Below are 20,105 nucleotides of genomic sequence, written 5' to 3'. Positions count from 1 at the left end.
AATAAGCCGTCAGACCGCAGGTACCAGACCCACCCGGGAGACAGACAGACAGAGGGACGGAGGGAGGCTGCAGCGTCGTAACACAGTTCCAGGTAATGCCCGTTCCCCCCCGGCAGAGCCCGGCCGAGCCGCCCGGAGTCCTGCGCCGCCCAGCCGGCCCCTCCGCCACCGCGGCCCGCCGGGAGAGCGCCGAGACCCCCGGTCGCCGCGGGCGGAGCGCCGCTTGCAGCCACCGCCCACCCCCGCCCGTGCAAAGTGTAGGGCCACCGGAATCCGGGCTCCGGGGTGGGGTGGAAAGAAAAGGTATTAAACATGGAGAAAGACCGCCGTGACCCAGGCTTTTCCCGTCTCCCCCCTGCGCTCCCCCCCCCCCTCGCCCCCGGTCACCATCAAGTTTGCATCTTAGTTACAAAATGTCGATCTCGAAGGCTGACAAGACACAGCGAGAGGGGGAGAGAAAGAGAGAGCGAGTGAGAGTGAGTGTGTGAGAGAGAAAGAGAGAAGAGAGAGTCCATCTTGCTTCGAGGGGGGAGGAGAGGAGCAATAATGCAGCGCATAAATCTCACCCTCCCGGGGGGAAAAGTCTGCACAACACCTTTGGGGCGGGCGGGCGGCGGAGGGGCGGCGGCGCGGGGAGGGGGCGCCGGGGGCTCCCCGGCCCTCCCAGCCGCCCTCCCCGGCGGGATCCGGCGAGGCAGACTGGCAGCAAACACCTCCCTGCTGCTCCCCTCCTCCTCCTCCTCCCCGCGGGCCCGGGCGATGATCCCGCTGCCGCCGCCGCTGCCACCGGGGAAGAGGTGCCGCCGCCGGGAGAGCCACATGGAGACCGGCACCCCGTCCCTGCCCCGGCCCCTCCGCCGCCCCGCCGGGCTGCGGGACTTGGACGTGTCATCAGCAGGACGGGCAATGGTTTCGGCGCCCCAGGCCCGAGTGACCACCGCCGGCCTGGCGGCGCCCCGGCCTCCCCGCACACACTCACCTCCGGAAAAAAACTTTTAACCGCGGGCCTCCCCCGGCAAAAGTGGCGAATCCGCCCCGCACACGGTTAAAGCCCCGCGGCCTCGCGGCTCGGCTGGCGGCGAGCGGGGGAGACCCGGGCACGGTCCTTCCCCGCCCCGGCGGGGAGGGAGGGAGGGAGGAGGGAGGGAGGCAGGCAGGCAGGGAGGGGGGCGGGCAGCCGCCTGCCGGTGCCTCTCGCCCCGCCGCCGTACATGTCGCCTCGGCGGCTCTCGCATCGCTTCGTTCCACCTTCCTCATTCAGCGGCGGCCGGCCGCCACCGATATTTCTAACGTAAACCTGCTGCCGTGCGGCGCCTGGGATTAACGCGGCTGCCTCCCTTCCCCTGCCTCCAACCCTTCCTTTCCCGTCCTGCTCCTCCTCCTCCTCGCAAACCTACACTGGATCGGCTCTCCTCACAGCCATGCAAGTTTCATACATTGCAAATAAACCCGAGAGAAGGAAGAGCGAAGCGGCTGGCGGGGGGGTGGGGGAAGGAGGAGGAGAAGGAGGAGGGCTGCCTTCTGTAATTTACCAGCGACCCGATCTCGCAGCAGCAAATAACAGCCGAGCACCCATCCAGCTCCCGGCGGCGGAGAAAGCCCCCCCGCCCAAGGCGGCCGACCCCTCCCCGGGGCGCCCCCCGCCAAGTTTTCTGTCATCGCGACCACCTAATGTCACAACTTACCTTCAAAAACAGGACTTCGCGCGGCCGAGGCCTGCCGCCGCCTGTCCCCCCGGCCCCCGCACGCCTCCCTTTCTCCCTCTCCACCTTAAACTTATTGACACAACATAATCCCACATCCACGCGAAACCCCGGCAGGGCCGCCCGCCCCCTCCCCCCCTCCGCCGCCCACCGGGGCCGCCGCCGCCGCCGCCGCCCCGGGTGCATCGCCGATGACTACCGGAAAACGCACAGCCCAACTCTCCGGCCGAGCCCGGCCGCTGTTGTTGTCGGGGTCGGCGCCGAGGTTTTTCCTCACGCCTCCCCTCCCCGTGCAGCCGCCGGATCGGCTCCTCGCCCTCTTGGGTTTTATACCCCCCCCACCCCCCCCCCCCGCCCTTTTCTCCCGGCGGCGGCGCCGAGCCCCCCCAGGCCGGTGGCAACCGATACCGATCCGCGCACTCTCTCCCGCGCCTCGCCTCGCCCCTCGCCATGAAGTTTCGTTTCTGCCTGCCGCGATTTCCCTGTCAAGTCGCCCCCGGAGGCACACACCGAGCGGCGGCCGATGGCTATCCCTCCTCCTCGCCCTCCTTCCCCTTCCTCCCTCCGCCGCGGCCGCCGCTGCTCTCTCTCTCTGTGGCGGCGAGAGGTGCCTGGTTTCAAACGCAGGCTGGCACTGCCTGGCCTACCCCCGCCGCCCTCTGCTCTCGGCTTTTTTTTTTTCAATGCACTGCGCTGTGTTGCCGTTCACCTCGCCCCCCGCCCCGCTAAAACACCCCGGCTCACCCCCCTCCCCTCCGGCCGGGCGGAGGGCTGGCGGCACCGACCCACCCGTCCTCCTCTGCCCAAACTTTCAAACGCAGGCAGGGCTGAGCAGAGGCAGGAAAAAGTGACTGGGAGCCGCGGCAGCCGCCGCGCAGGGCAGGGGAAGCTCCGCGCCTCCCTCCCGGCCGCCACCGCCGCAGGGGGGGGCGCAGGGGGCTGCCCAGCTGCTGGGGCGCGGAGGGGAAAGTGTGGGGCGAGGGCACCCCCCTCTCTCTCTCTCTCCCTCCCTGCCTGCCTGCCGCTGCCCGTCCCCCCGCCGCCCGGTGAGGGGCGGCGCGCACTCACCTCGGCGGGGCCGGCGGGCGGGCTGCGCGCCGCTGGGCCAGAGCGAGGCAGGCGCGCGGCGGGTCCCCTCCGCCACGGCGCCCGCGGAACGCGGCTCCACACAGAGCCATGCAACCCGGGCAGCGCCACAACACTCCCCGGGATATAAGGCGGCCCGCCATTGGCCGGCGCGCTGAGGGATGGGCCCGCCGGCCAGTCAGCGGCGCCGTTACAGCCGCGGCCCGCGAGGGAGCCGCTGGCGCATACGCTCGCTGCACACACTCACACAAAGCTCGTCGCGCCGCTCGTGGCGGTGTTCGAGGGGCCGAGCGCGGCAGGTAGCGGGGGCCCGCGGCCCCCCGGCGCCGAGGGGAGCGCGGAGCCGGGCCAGCCACGGCGCCGGCAGCTGCAGTCCACTGGCCGCCCGCGGAGGGCTGCCAGAGTAACCTACGCCTGCCCCGGGCAGCGCCGCGGGGTAACGGCCGCGGCGGGGTGCGGGGGGCGGGCACGGCCCGGCCCCGCTCGGCCCCGGCCGCCCCCCGCGCACCCCCCCGGTAACTCACTCTGTCGATGTGCGCGGGTTTCATTCAGAGGCCAGAGCGCGGCGAGCAGAGAAGTTGAGGGAGGCAGCAGCGCATCCGCACGGCCCCTGCTCGGGCAGTAAACACGGGAAGCCAGCCCCGCGCCCCGGGGGGCAGCCGGGCCGAGGCCGGCGGCCGCCCCCTGAGCCGGCCGGAGGCTTTCAGGCAGCGGCGCTGCGCGGGGGTGCGGCGGAGCGCCGGGGGGTGCCTGCTGCCCTCGTAACCCTCGCCCGAACGCGGCGGAGAGGCCCTCGCCGGCCCGACACCGGCAGCACGGCAGGCTTCGCTTCAGCTGCCCACAGAGACAGCGGGCGCTTGTGTGGCAGAACGAGTACAAGTGTAACGGTGGGGCCCGTGCCGTGCCTCCTGTCCGGCCCGGTTCTCTGCCCTGCGCCTCGCGTACCACATGTTACACACCACACGTTACACACCACACGTTACACACCACACGTTACACACCACATGTTACACACCACATGTGTTACCAGCCACATGGATGTGAAATTCGCCCGAGAGTCTGTGTGACTCGCACGGACAAAGCGACAGCGTGAGGCCAGCAGCTTTTGGGTGCCTGCGTGGCGATTGTGCTGACGGGTGTTGGAAAAGCCGTGGGGAAACGTATTGGAACTTCTTTTGGGAAAGCTGCCTTCTCCTACAGGAATCGAACACAACATGAACACATACTGTATACACCGACCCAACAGAGTAATGTTCTCGAGGGTTTGAACATATATAACAGGAGACCTCTATGGTTTTTGAGGAGAAAGTGTGGCATTTATTCTTCCAGTCAGGAAGCACTGATTTCTGCGTGGCACTGTCTTCAGGTGGGACTCTGACTTCCAGTCAGCAATTGGCGTATTAAAAAAAAAGATCAGAAATAATCATAACAATGGAAACCGAAGTGCACTCATTTTTTGCAATAGAAGAGCAATGTTTGTGCTTCACAACGGCTTTACATATCCAACGCTGCAAGGATGTTGTGGAGTTTATTCCATATGTCCTCTGTCCCGAGCTTTTTTCCATTGTGATATGGTTGATTTCAGAATCTTCCCATTGCTTGCATATTCTTCTTTCATTTTTTCCCCCCTCATTTTTCTTTACAGCAGAATTATGTTAAATAGCTGAAATAATATTTCTTGTGTCTGAATAAAATGGTGAGGTAAAGTACAAGCTGATTTTAGAAAATTAAATTGTATCCCTGTTTCTGAGAAGTCATTTTAAATTAGCCCACACATTTTTTGTTAAGATGTGAGAAAAGTATTCTAAATGCCCCACCATCTTGCTTGTTGAAAGCAGGGCTGGGTTAGTCAGTCCCTGAACAATATAAAAATATCAGGATAAACATATTCTGTAATTAATGCATTTTACCTCTTTTTTTTTCATTTTCACTGCTAAGAAAGCAGAGCTGACCATCCATCCACTGGAAGTCAGGTGCATGTCAGGTGCCACAGGTTGGGACGCTGGCAAGTGAAGGCACACAAGTTTCATTGGTCACATTTGGAAAGGCTGGCCTAATTTTTAGGCAGAACTTCCTCCTATCACTTGTAGATTGTGAAGTGCTTTGCAATTGTAGGTAAGCAGCATCTTTTCAGTATGCATAAGCAGTTGCCAGTAAGAGGCCTAAGGCAGACAGTTAAAACTTACACGGTATAGTTTCTTACTTCTCAGTATTGGTGCCTTGTTTCTTGGATTCTTTTACCCATGTTAATAACAGTACACCATGGAGCCTCTCATACCTCTTCATTGCTAAAATCCTGCCAAAGCAGGTAATTACTGAGCAATATAAGTGATGTAGATGCTTGATAGTGTGCATGAAGTTTATTTGAAAGGATGCTTCAATTTCTTGTTAACAGGACTGTCTATTACTCTTGATGCCTTTACTGGCCATTTCAGAAAAGAGGTCAAGATAGGGATACCTTGCACGTAATGTAGTTGTTTACAGCTATACAAAATGGATATACAGTGCTACTAATTAGAACAATCATGTTTTGTGTCCCTTTTGTGCAGTTACAAATGGCTTCATGAGTTGCCAGGCATCTACCTGTTAGGCCTGTAGAAGCAGAAGTATTTTTTCATCCTTTAAGAGAGATGAGTAAGCTAAGGTACGCTGGCATGGTCAGAAAATAAAATGTGTGAGCTTCCACTGCCTTTGATTTATTGTGTCTGTAGTGAAAGAGAGGACTGTATTTTCTTGGGCTGTCAATCCAGGACCTTCTGCAAACACTGAGGTCATGAGGGGTGGAGGGAGAGGGTAGTAAATATTTCTGGGTTCCCATTTCTATATATATATTTTTAAGCAAATTAATCCCTTTGCTTGCCCACTTGGAGATATTTCTGGCTTTAGTCAGTCACTGTTATCAAGAGTTGTAAGGTGCTAGCCAGAGTTCCTGATGATTTTTTCAAGGAACAGCGAGTGCTGAAGTTTTTAAAATTGCCTGCTGATTATTAGTTGTTTTCAAATTACCACAAGTTACATTTCCAGATGTTTCTGCAGAAACTTTTATCGTCAGATGGTACTTTTCTGTCACTTCTGTATAATTGGTATTAGCTTTTAAAAGAATGATGCCCCGACCCTACCCTGTGGACTGCTCACAGGTACTCCTGCGTACAGCCAGTGCTCCTCTGGAACCGATGCCGGTCAGCACAGATAAAGCAGCCTACTCAGATGCAGACACAGCAGGATTTGGGGCTTCGAAGTTGTACATTTGTGGCATTTGTTTGAGTTCATCTGGGTTTGCCTGTTTCGCACTCAGCTGACAGTGGAGTATCTCCCTCCCAGCCACGTGTCCCCTCTTAACTGATCCGTGGCACAACATAAAAGACACAAGTAGCCATGTGTCTATGATCTGTTAGAAGGGAAAAAAATATTTATTGAGAAAAGTTTGTTGTTATTTGATAATAACAGGAAAAATAATAGCATTGATATGAATAATAGTAATCAGGATTTGTTCTGTTCCCTTCCTTTAGGGCTTGCCATGGAGCTCACTAACATTGCGGGGGGGCTGAGTTTGGTCCTTGATTACCACTTGCCCACGGCAGAAGCTACCTGTGGCCCGTGGAGCTGAGCTGGCCACTGGTAGCTCTTCCAGGCTGAGACAGACTCGTGCTTCTGTGGCCGTTTTAAATGTATTCAGACGATAAAAAGGAAGCCTGGACTAGCCAGCTGCAGCCTGAGCCTGCAGGCCCTGGGTCCCTTTGAGCTGCTACCATGGCTGACTACAAGTGACGGTTGTCATGTGAGCAGGGAGGGAAGGCCAGAAGGCAACTCGGGGAGCATATGCTTGATCTGCGTTCAGCTTTGCCCACAGCCCGGGGAGGAGCATGGGGAAGAAAGGGTGAGGCAGATGCAGCCTTATGGAGCCTGTCCCACCTCTGTTGCCTTTTTTCCTGTGGCTTGTTCCCACCCACAGTCCATGGAATAGCGTTGCATCCTCCAGGTTAAAAAACGCTGGAGCAGGACAGTGCATTAGTGGGCTTATTTTCCTCCCCAATGCACTTGTATAACATGGTAACATTAATAGCGATTTATGTGCAAGCACTGAAGGGAGGAGGCATTTTATCTGAACTAAAGCTGCAGAATATCCACTTTAGAGTAGGAACAGAGCTACAGGATCGGTGCAGGACAGCCATTCTTCAGGAACCACACTTTTAGGAAGTTATTGTTCCCACCTCAGCCCCTTTTTAGGAACACTTTCTCTTTCTTGAGAACTCAACGGAAGTTTGTAGAAGTCAAAGAAAGGGCCAGCGTGTTCTGTTGGTTTCTATGTAGGAGGCCACATTTAAACTCTGACTATTTCTTTGCTCCTATTCCTTACTTCTATTATTTCACAATATTGAAATAATCAGGATAATTTCTTCTTCATAATTTTGAGATGCTGCTTCTGAATGTTCTCTCTCTGTACCTGTGCATCTAATTCCCACTGTCTCCTATTAACTCTTTTTTCTTATTTTTTATGCATCTTTTTACCAGCGGACCATTAACAGCTGCAACCCTCTGACAAAACCAGCCACTGAGAGCGTTAGATCCTACAAGAAACGTCTGGCCTAAGCTGCTAGCAGTTTCATTTGATGAGTTAGACAAGAGAGTAGGAAGGGGAACAGACAAGAGAAATGACTTGCCAGGAGTCTCACAGTATGGAAGCAGCAAAGTCAGGAATCAAATCTGGGCTTCTAACTTGCAGTGCATTGCTTTCATCTCTTTCTCGGTTGCTCTGAGATTTCTCTTTCACGGTGCCTCCCTTTCTCAGAGAAATATTACTACATCTTGAGGAGCTGTTTACCACTTTTTCCTGTTTCAGAAGAATTGAGTAATAGCCTAGCCAGAGCATCCAGATCCATTTGAGTCTAAAACACCTCTGCAGAAACTCCTTCTGGTTCTGCAAGACATTTAGGTATATGTTAAACTAATATATATTAACTACTTAACATACTAGTGTACGTGAAATATGCAATGTCTGCAATAATGAAGCAATTCACTTAAGCTCTAAACTCAGTAGATTTTCCTTGTCCTTATACAAGTCTACTGCATTACAAAAAATGTTTAAATCAGGTGCCACCTGCTCACCTGAGGTTTTGTAGCCCATTGAGTTGGTCTAGCGCAAGCCAATCAGTTTCCATAGCCAGTGACACACAAGAGAGCAGCGGGTCTGCTGTTCACATCCAGTAACTTGGGATTGCTTCACACTTACTGACAAAGTCCCCATTGAAAGCTGGGCCAAAGGAGAGCAGCTTTCCTGCAACCCTACTCTTCTGATTTTTACAGTTACTGCTTTAACTCTCATGTAAACTGCAATAATATTTAACTGCTTTAAGCATAAAATGTAATTGGAAGTAATTTTTCAATTTTAGATTGTTTGCCCCTTATTACATTTCAGTGCTATCAAGTAGCTCTCTCCCTTCTCCACCCGAGGGCCTCTTTTTCTTATCTCTGTTTCTGGTATTATTCAAACATTTATTTGTTTAGTTGCTTGTTCTCCCTTTTCTGTAAATGTTCATGGTGCTTTAAAAAAACTACAACTCTGCTCTAGTGTCCTCCTCCAACCTCCAATATGCCACCAGAGACTTCAGAGCTACTTCACAAATACATATTTATTTCGGTCTAGAAGAGCAAGGGCAATCTTGAGGGCAAGAGAAGGGCAAGGAGCAAAAAGTTTTTAGCCTGCTAAGTCCACTGCTTAACTGAAGAGGATGTCATTGAGTCTGTGCTTGACGAGTGGCAAGTCCCTGCAGCGACTCAAGTGAAAGAGCACACCCATTAGGTCTGAGCATGAATCCTTACAGCTTGGTGAGCTTCCCTGGTACACGTCTCATTGCCCCACTACCATGCCTGTAGTTATGTCCATTTTGAGACCGCAGCACACGTCTATGGCCGCACAGTGCTGCTACCATTTGTAAAGTAAACAAAGCACGTGACCATCTGACCCTAAACAACAAGAACATGCATTAGTCACTGAACTACTCAAAGGCACGTTATTTGACTCTTAACTTGTTATATCTAGGGAAATAGAGAGCACTGCAGATTTAATGTTAGTGATCTTGTTCATCTCTGCAAGGGAGAGGCTTCAAAGAGGCAGAGAGCAGAATTTTATCCCTTGAGGTGGTAGTCATGCGGGGACACAGTGAAGGAGTCCTGGCTCAGCTCCTGGCAAAGAGTGAAGAAACATCCAATCCAGTGGAGCCCAGGGGCAGAGGACCACGTCTAGCCTTCCCTTTTTGAGGAGTTGTTTTTGGAATTAAAATTATCAGCTTTGAAGAATGATGTAGGATGGGGAACAAAACTGGATGGATCTTCAGGCCTTCTAGCAGAAAAAAAAAGAAAGGAAGAAGAAAACAATTCATGTCTTGGACTAGTGCAATCCACTATAAGTATTCTTGCAGGAGCAAGGCTGTGCACTGCTTCAGTGCATCCAGGTGAGAGGCCTCATGGAAGGAAATTAAATCAGAACATTGCATTGGAAGAAGGTGAAACTTAAGAAGGGCACTGTCTTCTGCTCCTCCCTGCTCCAACATGAGAATCGTTGGCAGGACAGCCTGTAACAACTAGCCCTTTAAAAAATATATAGTGTGCCTTCCTGTGTGCCCTCTTAATGTGGCTTTTCCCTGGAGGCGGCAGGTTCTCCTGGCTTTCCCCAGTGCCAGTGCTGTAGCAAGGAAGATATTTTACTCTATAAAGTGGGCAAATTCCACACCGGAGTCTGTCTGCCAGCCCTGCTTGCTTTAGCCCTCAGACACCCATGATGGGTGTGCATCTCCCTTATTCTGACTGCCTGCAGGTCTAGCTGAAGCATTTGTTTGTGTTGAGATCTCTGCATCACTGAAAGCTGCAGCCTTCCCCAGTTGTAATGCTCTCTGTCCTTATGATTTTGTAAAAGGTAAGTGGTGAAGCTGATCCATTTTTTAAGTTTTAACTTTATCATCAGAGAATCAGTTTGATAATACTGGGCCATGTTTTTCAAATGATGAGTTTTGTCAGGTGCTGGTTTGGGGGATTATGTTTATGTATGTGGAGGCAAGGGGAGGTATAAGTACCTGTATTTGCGTGCAGAAGTTTAAATTTTCAGTTGCTTTCTATATTAAACATTTTCATGTTCCAATTTAAAAAAAATCCTTAAAAATGCTCAAACCTGAAACGTGGCATTTTTAGTGCACTTTCCTGGCCTTCAATGACAATTTGCTTCAATGTAAGTTTTTGAAAAATAATCAGTCCGGGTTAACACAAGTGATCTGTTGTCCCATTTTTAAAAAAAAAAAATTCCAGCAATTTGAAAAATCGGTGGTTTAGCCTGCATTTTTTTCAAATGGAAGTTGTGGAAGGCATGCAGAGATCTACGGTGAGATTTATGGTCTGTGATGAACTGGGTGTTCATAAAGAAACAACAAATCCGTGGTTCTGTTGAAGTCCTACTGAGAAGGACTCAAGTTGTGCGTGCTCAACAGTGCTCAGATTAAGTTAATAATTATTTCCCCTTCATTCTTAAATTTCCAGGCTGACTTGTTGCTTCCATTCCACTTTTCCTGCACATATAAAAACCTTATTTTGAAAAGTACTGGAGCACCTTACGTCCAAACCTAGGTCCCAGTCAAAGGGAGCTTTATATACTTGGTTATTGACTTTGAGGGAATTGTTCATGCCTGTAAGTTTAAGCCTTGGTTCTTCCAAGAAGACCTGCCTAGAAACAAGTGTCTATGGCTTCAAAGGTCTGTCACTTCTCCATCATCTTCCTTGTGAAGCTGGAGCTTTGTGTTAAGTTGCATTTCTTGCTCCAAAACTTTACAATCAGTGAGTGAAATCCTGACAGCATGAGAAGCAGTGACAGAGCTCTTGTTGTCTGCAGTGGGATATTCTCCTGCTATCATCCATTTATTAAGTACTTGTGAGGATCTCTTGTTTTGCGACACAGACTAAAGACCCAGTCTGAGATTTCTCAGTCAACCCGTGCTGCATCCCAAATTTTTGTTACTGGAAAGAATTGGGGGAATTGGTTTCTGTAACCACATTTGCTCATATAGCTTTTAAGTTTGTGATTTTTTTTTGTCTTCTGAATAGATATGCAAAGTACCAAAAGCCAAACAAAAATTGCCCTTCACTGGCACGTCTGCATCAAAGCCAGTCTCCACATACTTCAGTAACAAGAAGATACTCCTGTTTGTGCTTTTGGAGTACAAAGCCATTTTTATCTGAGGATGAAATGTTGTGTATGATGTTTGCTAATGGGGGCGGAGCTGATGTTTCCTTAGGGACAAAGCCATCACATCAGTGCTGACAAAAACTCATTACAAGGTGGGGTGATGGCACTGGCCACCAAGCAGGGTGGCATGTGGAGGTTCACACATCTGCGCATCAGCTCTAGAGCAGGAAAAGCCACTGCACTCACTCAGCTCCTCTTCTCTGCCTGCTGCTGCACCAGAGGCCCATTGCATTAAATATGAGTTATAAAAGCAGATGAGAAAACAGACAAATTAACCTGGGCACTCACCCTCCACATGTATGGCGACAGCAGAATGTGGCCCTAAGGATTTTGGGGAAAATCTGGCAGGTGCCGTGGTGGAACAGGGGATAGGTTAAGTGTCTCAAGCAGCTGAGGTGACAGGTACCGGTAATATCTCTGCATTCCGACAGTATCAACAGTTTGCACGTGTATGTACTGGGCTCTCTGCAGAAAATTGCTGGCACAAAGGGCTTGCGGCAACCTTGCAGAGGGATTTGGCATTAGCTTCAGTGGGCTGTGAGGGAACCTCAAGGTCTCAACAAGCCCTCACAGGCTTGAGTCGGTGAAAAGAAGGGTGTGCGGCTTTACCTAAGCTGCCTTCTGGTTCAGTAGCAACTAGGGTTCAGGACCAGAGTCCAGTCCTGTATCCATTCTTTTACCCAGGGTGCTTACGTGTAGATTACTGTACTGCCTCTGAACCGCAGGCGTTGTATGTTCATCTCATTTCCAAACGGTAAGAAAGTAGATACGATGATGTTTGTTTTACAGGTAGAAAACTGAGGCACGATGTGGAACAACAGCTCTTTCCAAGCTACAGTGGAAGATGGTGGCTAAACAGGAGATTAAACTTGAGTTTTCTCCAGCCTGAAGTTATAGACACACCCAGAACCATCCCTGTGCCTATGGGCACCCTGTGAACCAGCTCAGGGATCCCCCAAAGCCAGGCATCACAGCTGTTTTTTTTTACTGCTCACATGGCTTTCAGTTTTCTGGCCTATTCTCACAGTTGTCATATACCTGAATCTGTGCTCAAACTAACATTCAGTCCTGTATGTTGGCACTCACAGTTTGGTCCTGCACCCGGGCAACTCCTCAGCCAGCTGGAAGCAGTTGGAAACAGTTTTTTAAAATGTACTTTTAAGGCACTCTGTGCATGCATTATTTCATGAATAATCATGAAATACGATGCTGGCTTGTCCAGAGAAATGAAGTCTCTCCCTGACTGCACTCACAAACTGATACACAAAGTTAGTGATGCTGTGTGGACCCATTCTAAGAAGGGTCCTATATCAAATCCTGTCAAAGTTACTGGAAAGGATCACATTTGTGTCAATCGGCGCAGGATGGTTCCCAAAGCTCTGCTGTTCTGATGGTATCGGCATCTTTGCATCCACACATGCAGGTGTAACAGGCATGCGTGGATGAGTGGAGGAGAAGCTGTGACCATGCGCCCTCTCCTGTTTCCTTTCCTTACCACACACAGTGTTAACTGATGCGGGAAGTCTTATTTCCTTAAGGACAAATCCTCCTAGCCTTTCACATTATAGTTGGCAGGAACCTCTTCACCTTCCAATTTCAAATGAATAAGTTTCATTAGAAAATGTTCATATTTCTTGTGCAACATACATCAAGCAGAATGTTTATCTTCGTTGAATTATGCATTTACTATCAAAATAAAAAAAAAAGTTTAAGTGGAAATGACATTTCCCCATGGACGTTCTCGTAAAAACAAACGAACAAGCAAACAAACAAAACCCAGATAAAACCCAGCCAGCTTCCTGGCAAGAGGGGAATTGTACAGGTAAAAATATCTGCTTGCTTGATTCCACATGCAGCTCTCCTTTTCGGGAATGGAAGTGTTTCATTGTGGAGGTCTCTGACCCCATATGGGCAGAGGCTGATTATGTGGGGCTAGATTGTGGAGCTGTAATACGTGTTGGCAAGGATTTTCTCAGCAGGTACAATGACCTAAGTGACTGCCCACCAACATGAATAAGGTCTTCACAGTTCCACCTGCTTGTTAATATAATTCTAGAGTGAACACTGGGCAGAGCTGCATTATACACACAAGTTTACAAGCAGAAACAGCTAAATACATGGAAATGGGGTAAGCATGCAAATCTGAACACAGGTTATTACCAGGAATAAGTTCAGTTACACAAAATGTACATTCACCTGGTATGTTTGTGAGGTTCATCCCGTGCACCCAGCGATGAACATGCCCAAAATACAACATTTTTTCCTAAATTAGTGCCTTTCAGCATAGGAAACAGCACGGGTAATACATCATATATCCCTATGGATTTGAACATTTAATTGGTGAGTCCATTTCTAGAATATTTTATCCTATTTCTGAAATGAGGCAGGGAAAACAAATTAAAGACACCATTAAGATATGATGTACACAAATGTGAAATGTGGACTGAAACTATTGGATATCAATTATGATTGGAAAAAAATACTGGGAGCTAGGACAAGAATCACTTTAGCTATCTGCTAGTTCAGTAATTCGAGATCTTTTACAGTAACGAATTCTCTGAGTGAAGTATTGCCAATCCAAATGAGCAATGGCCTCAAAATGGTGCTAGATGGAAGAGCCTAGTTCCACAGGTGCCTGACTGAGCTGCTTTGAACATCAGTGCCTCTAAATCATTCAACAGTTAGACACAGCGTGAGTCTGGGAGGCTATGCACTCGCATGGCTCTTACTAGCAGAATGGCTAGAGAATAAGCACCTCTCCTTCAACGTTCAGGTTCGGTCTAGTCTGTCCATAGTCCTACAGGAAGGTGTCTTCTAGGAAAATGCGAGCACAAGGATGCCACCATATATCGAAACTCTGTTATTGGAGTGGGTGGTTCTACGCTAGGGATTTTTTTTGTAGTTCTTCCTTTGTCAATGTTGCCTCTTCATTACTTGGTTTGATTTCTGATTATAAGCATTGCCCCCTGAGGGAAAAACCCTTGCTGACTGTTTCGGTGTTGTGTTTTCTGCTGAGTTATTCCGTCACTGTAGGAAAGGCTGGAACACCCCTTGTCCTCCAAGACACATTCAAGTAGGAATATGGGGTACACTCTGTTTAATGTATTTTCTCCACCACCTTTGCTTTTCTTTCTGTCTTTTATCTGTGTTGGTTTTTCACTCTGCTTGCACTCAGATGGGTATTGCCCCCATTGTTTTTCCCACTGGTTTATTTTATTGCTTTTCTTATTTCAGAAGCTCTCCTTATGCTGAACATAATCTCGGTTGCACTTTTAATCAAGGAAAAAATAAGTTGTTCACATCTATACTCCTTTATGGTTTAGGGCCAGTAATAGATATAGAATCCTTCCTCAAAAGTAGTTTTTATGTAATCAACTGCAGTGGTTTAATGAAAGGGCACAAATACTTTTAGGTATTTTCCTGCTACCGTGAATAATAATGCACATTCTCCAAGGGTAATATTTGATTTTGGCTAATCTGTAACACCAAGAAAATTCTGTGGTTGCTCCCTTCCCTGTTAAGACTGTTCAGCAGCTTCCAAGAAAAGACCCAGCTGGTGAAATCTTGGTGCTGTTTTTGTTAGAATACCAACTATTATTTAAAATATTGTTTTGACTTCTTTTGTTATCCAGCTCTGTTCAGAGCATTTACAGTGACACTGAAGTAAGTCCAGGGTGTGATTTTGTCAGGTTTTCGTCCCCACACTGAGGTCTGCAGGGGTAGCCTGCTTTCTCATAGCAGTAACCGAGCATATACGTTTCCACTGGAACTCATTGCTTTCTTTTGCAAAACTTCTGTGTCTTTGGAGAAATTTTGTGGATTGCTAGCTAGTCAGTTTTCACTCTGAACGCGTGTGTGTACGTGTAGGTGTGAAACGAAGAGGGGAATAATATCCTACAAAATTCAAAGGTTTCAGTATGGCAATTGTCCTAGTCCACTTTGGGACTCCTTTATGTATGGTGAAGTAGTATTTTAGCAAAATAATAAGATGAGGATCAAATTCTTCAGGTGAATTAACTTTTAAAGGCCCTTATTTTCTCACTATCGTTGGATGCAGAGATAATACAACAAGGATGCTAGTACAGACTGTTTCAGCATTTGCCCTTTCCCAGCACATGGTACTTGATCATAGCATCCTGTTGATCTTTGTCCTCCATATTAAGGTCTGTGAAAGGCTGTTAGGAAACAGTTGTGGTGCTGGGGACTGATGAAGCCATAGGATGCTGCTGTATCTTCATTTCAACCAGATTTTCAATCAGATTTTATGGAAGTTTTAAAGGTTATTTCTTATCTTTGACTAAATCCAAGGTTTCATTCCCCAGCACCATCAAATGTAACACTTTTCTTTAGTATAATGCATACATGCCTTTACAAAAATTTTAAAAACAGTCATCCATCATGTGTTGTAACAGAAAACTAACCATTAAGAAGCAGACTTCCTTGCTTGTTCTCCAAGGGTGGAATTCAATTATGCAGAGGAACAAAACAAGGTTTATGTACCATCCGAGTCCCTCATAGTCCCATTTGTGCTGACTCTTTACACACGAGTAAACTCTACCACAAAGAAACAATTTCTGGGTGATGTCTGCGTGCCACAATCAATTAAATTTTGTCTGTAGGACCCCTGTCAGTATTGCGTGTCGAAGATGGAAGAGATGCCAAGTGGAGTTTTATGCCCAGTGGGCCTGGCTCGTGCCCAGCTGAAGTCAGTGGAACTCCTTCCAAAATCAGCAGGATGGCTCCTCCACTCACTCCCTATTTCTCTTGGTAAATCACAGTTTTCTCATATTTTCAGGCACTTGTGCTCATCAGCTTGGGACCCACACAAGGTTGGGTTTCATAACAAGAGACGGCCCTGATTCTTTTAAATTCAAGTAGACAGAAGAGAGCAAGGTGAGTCATTTTTTTCCTTGCTAATCTTGACAGGATGCTGCAGGTTTGCCAAAGATTATTTGAGTTTTCCCTGGCTAAGGTGTGAGTGAAGACCGCAGCAGTTTGAAGCAAACTGGGGTGTTGTTTTCCTAAGTTTTCTTCTTAATTCACTGGAAAGGAAAAAACACATGTGCAGTACAGTCCTAGTGCCACTCCCTCAGCTGTTTGCATTTTAGCAGTGAGTGTCACCTACTTAAAAATACTTTGTATTATCCTCAGTAAACAATCTCTCTTAGTCCAAAGCAATCTGTTGTTCCAGAAAGGTTCCCGTCTCCTCACAGAGAACTTACAGCACCTTGCAGGCCTGACACAGAGCCTTTGAAGTAAATGGGAAGCCTCTTAATGACCTCAGGGGTTTAGATAGTGAGCCCTGTGGACTGCACAAGACAGGTAACACCATCAAAAGCACCTAATAACTACTGACAGTCAGTGGGTTTAGTCTTCAAATCACTTGGATGACTCTGAAAATATTTATCCTGGGGCTGGCTATACATTCTCACCAGCACAGAGCGCATAGATGGTACTCAATGAATAATATAAAAATTCCCATAAGTACAAAAAATATCTCTCTCTTCAGGAAAATGATAATTTTATGCTTTGCTATTTCTTTTCTGTCAGTCTCTTTGTGTATATATCCCTTTGGCTATAATATTTGCTTAAAGCACGAATATGTACTATGTGTCAAAATAAACTATTTATTGAATAAATTTACTTTGAGTAAATTTAAGTCTGTTGAGTTATGAGTGGATTCTGAAGTGCTTCTTTGCTGCACCTGTTGGGGCCATTTTACATTCTCTCTTGGATGGAGACAATGAAAACTTGATGCCTCACAGTTCTGCAAAAAGAAATGGTTGAAGAGAAATTGAATTAAAATTTAGCAGAAACATTCACTGTTGCTGTCACTCCAGGACCAAACACAGGACCACTTAAATCCTCAGGGTAGGGATAGTTGTCTCTACCAGAGCCAGTCCTGACTTGTAGGTGGGCTGAAACTGAATGGTACTGCAGACTGATGGGTGTAACTTGTCCAAGGATGCTTGAGGTGAACTATGGCTTTCCTGATGTCCCCAGAGGGGGCAAAGCCCAGGCCTTAGTTTCTTTTCTTCTGACTTTCTTGCAATAATCCAAGGAGGAGAAGTGTGAGCCAGCAGAGGACTGAGTCTCTCACATCAGGGCCTGAGTCACACAGATGCTAAAAATGGGGCTTGTAGATGACCTTGACGTTACTGAAGAGGCGTACCACTATGACCTCTGAGAAGGGAATGTACCTTTCCCAACTTCCAGGGAGTCCACATGGTAGCTAAGAAATTTAATAAATTTCTGGCACTAGTGGAAGTTCAGAAAACCAGCCTTGGGTCCAGACAGACGGTCCTTCCTGTCAGAGAAATTTACTCTTAGCCAGAGGAGCAAAAGTATCTGGTATATCTAGTATATATATATCTGAATATCTGGTATTCAGCCACTGACAACAGCAGATACTCATATTGGGTTTCCTGGTGAAAAGTTATACAGTTGATGACAGCTCATTGGGAAACAGGAGGGCACCTTCTCAGAACCTCATTGTTCATGTAACACCACCGAGGTGGAGGTGGGCATTGGAAGCTCAGGCCTTAGCTTTGTGTGAGACTCCCCCTTGAGACACCAGGGTGCTGCAGCTTCTGCCATCTTCCGTGGTTACCTCACAAGGTGTCCTGCAGCCCTCACTCCATTTCTTTCCCTGGATATCTGTTAGAAAAGACAGCCTTGAGGCATCTCAAGCCTCTTGCAAGAAGTGAAGGACAAACAAAGCCATTGTTATCCAGTTATGTGCTTGAATTTAGAGACAAAAGCAAAACTTTGGGCATGTTTTTCAAGGAGAATCTATGAATGACTAACTGGGCCTGTGCACAGGCTCGTAACCAAAAGGTTTGTGAATGGGGAGATTAAGTTCTATTGTAGCTGTCTCTTTGTTAAGTGATCGGGTCCTTTGAATATGCAAGCAATAAATTACGAGGCCTAGAACAAGTAAAATTAGGTGGGGATTCAGTTTAGGCTAGCCTTAGGCTCCTCCTGTAAGTGGTGAAGGAACATACTTCTTTTGGTGGTTGCTCAGCTCCCCTCACTGTCTATAAACAGAATCGGAGGAGATTGTCTTTTGGCAGAGGGACTTAGGTGCCTGAAGTTAGGTGGTGTCACAGTTCCACTTAGCTTTCCTGTGTGAAAATTTAGAAGAACAGAGAACCTAAAAAATGCCAGTTTCCTATCCACTGGATTTAAATTAAGGATCCAGGGATCCCTGCCTCAAATAATCAAGTGTGTACAGTTCAAACACATTCTTCAACCTGAACAAAAGACCCAATTCAACAACTGCTTTATTTCTTCACCCCATTACAATCATTGCAACCATCAATATGATGCCATTATTTTTAATCCAATGCAGGAAACCAATTATTTTTACGGATTAACTCTTTACCTCCAGTGGGATATTGACTGCTAGAGAATGGGAATAAGGTCTATCAAACCAAAGACACCAAATGATGACTGGTCTTTCAAATAACTCTGATTTCTTAAAAAGCAAAGAAATATCAACCCCCTTTTTAATCTTTGTGTCTCGTATCATACAGAAAGAGGTCTTGACAGTCCTTGAAAGCAACTCAGAAGCTTCCACAGGAGGCGTGCATAAAAAGCTGCAGCTGACACATAAGAGGCCTTTAAAAACAATTCTACAACCATGGCTAGATCCACTGGGACTGAATAAGGCACTCTTTAATTATACCTCCCCTGAAAAGCTATGCACATACAGAATGTTTCCAGAGTTTGGCTATAGCTTGAGAGCTGTTTGTGAAGACAACCCTTGCACATGTTGTAAATGGGATTTAGCCAAGTTACAGGGATGAGCTTATGCAGGTGCTTGTATGGTCAGAACCAAAAAGACCCTAATTCTGAAAAGATTTAGTGTATGTGCTTACTTTGCAGGCAGACATCTATCCTATTGAAATAAATACACCTCTGTGAAAAGCTAAGCATATCCATAAGTTTTTGTAAGATGGGTCTGAGTATATGAAATCATACTGGGAAATCCGTGTAGTACCTCCTCAGTTTACTTCAATAAGAAAGCATGTTAAAAAGCCTGTCTGTATTGCTGTAGAATTACATGGTTAGCTGTGTTAAAAATGAAATTTTCTTGCAAAAATTTTCTGGTTGTTTTAGCAGATTTTTCTTTGACAGAGAATGTATTGATCTGATCCTGGGAAAGTGACTGTAGTGCTCAACAGAACAGTTCCTGCCATATAATTTTGATGTTCATAAGGTTGTGTAATATTTCATATGAAACGCCTCTGTCAACTTCAAGTGACGGTTGAATCTTAAAATGATTCATCCACACAAATATATTTTTCAGGAAAGCTTCTGAAGCAGGAGACTGACTGTCCTGGTTTCACTGGGGTTTGGTTTCAGTTGTGTCTGAGCCACCAGGAGACAGCATCCCCCTGCAAGACCTACTCGGGAGAGACGGTACACATCATGAGACGCCCTGTGGCTTTTCCTGCTGACCGTGGAGAAGACATGAGGAAATGGGATGGAAAACCTACCTCAGCTTTACAGACACACGTACATGAGTTACAAGGTGAACCGATTAGGAATGGGGCTTCTTCCAGGAGATTTGTTGCTCCAGTTCCCAATGGGAAGCTCTCCAGACAGCGTGGATGGGCTTCAGATCCCTATTTACCAGGAGTGAATAATGGGGATCGAATCTATGTGAGCTGCTTGAACTGAGATGTCAATAACGAACACTATGCTCAGGATTAGAGGGGCCCTGCCTTCAGCCAGGTGGAGGATAGGGACAACTGTGTTTTTTGGACTGTGTGGGTTCGATGGCCTGGCACATCAGAGATACAGCAGTATAGGGCTTTACTGGACACTGGTGCACAATGCACCATATACCATCAAACTATAAACGGACAGAATCTATTTCTATCTCTGGCGTGACAGGGGGCTCCCAAGAGCTGACTGTATTGGAAGCTGAAGTGAGTCTGACTGGGACTGAGTGGCAGACGCACCCTGTTGTGACCGGCCCAGATGCCCCATGCATTCTTGGCATAGATTACCTGAGGAGAGGGTATTTCAAGGACCTGAGGGGGTACTGGTGGGTGTTTGGTGTAGTGGCTGTGGAGGTG

General features: G+C 47.8%; 1 protein-coding gene across 6 annotated transcripts in view; it reads right to left on the bottom strand.

Moving 5' to 3' along the window:
• The window catches only part of BBX (BBX high mobility group box domain containing), a 134,519-nt gene extending 131,672 nt beyond the window's left edge, over positions 1-2,847 (bottom strand). For 2 of the 6 annotated variants that reach the window (XM_068424749.1, XM_068424759.1), the window contains exon 1: positions 980-1,071. The gene's annotated coding sequence lies outside the window, so the exon portion shown is untranslated. Of the gene's footprint in view, positions 1-979; positions 1,072-2,771 lie in introns of those variants that run through there. The other 4 variants (XM_068424765.1, XM_068424780.1, XM_068424775.1 and 1 more) reach the window with 4 other exon arrangements.
• Positions 2,848-20,105: the final 17,258 nt, after the last annotated feature.

The sequence above is a fragment of the Nyctibius grandis genome, chromosome 2, assembly GCF_013368605.1.
Source record: "Nyctibius grandis isolate bNycGra1 chromosome 2, bNycGra1.pri, whole genome shotgun sequence".
NCBI lineage: Eukaryota > Metazoa > Chordata > Aves > Nyctibiiformes > Nyctibiidae > Nyctibius > Nyctibius grandis.
Note: the sequence above shows the minus strand (reverse complement) of the source record. Positions and strands in the feature narration are given on the sequence as shown.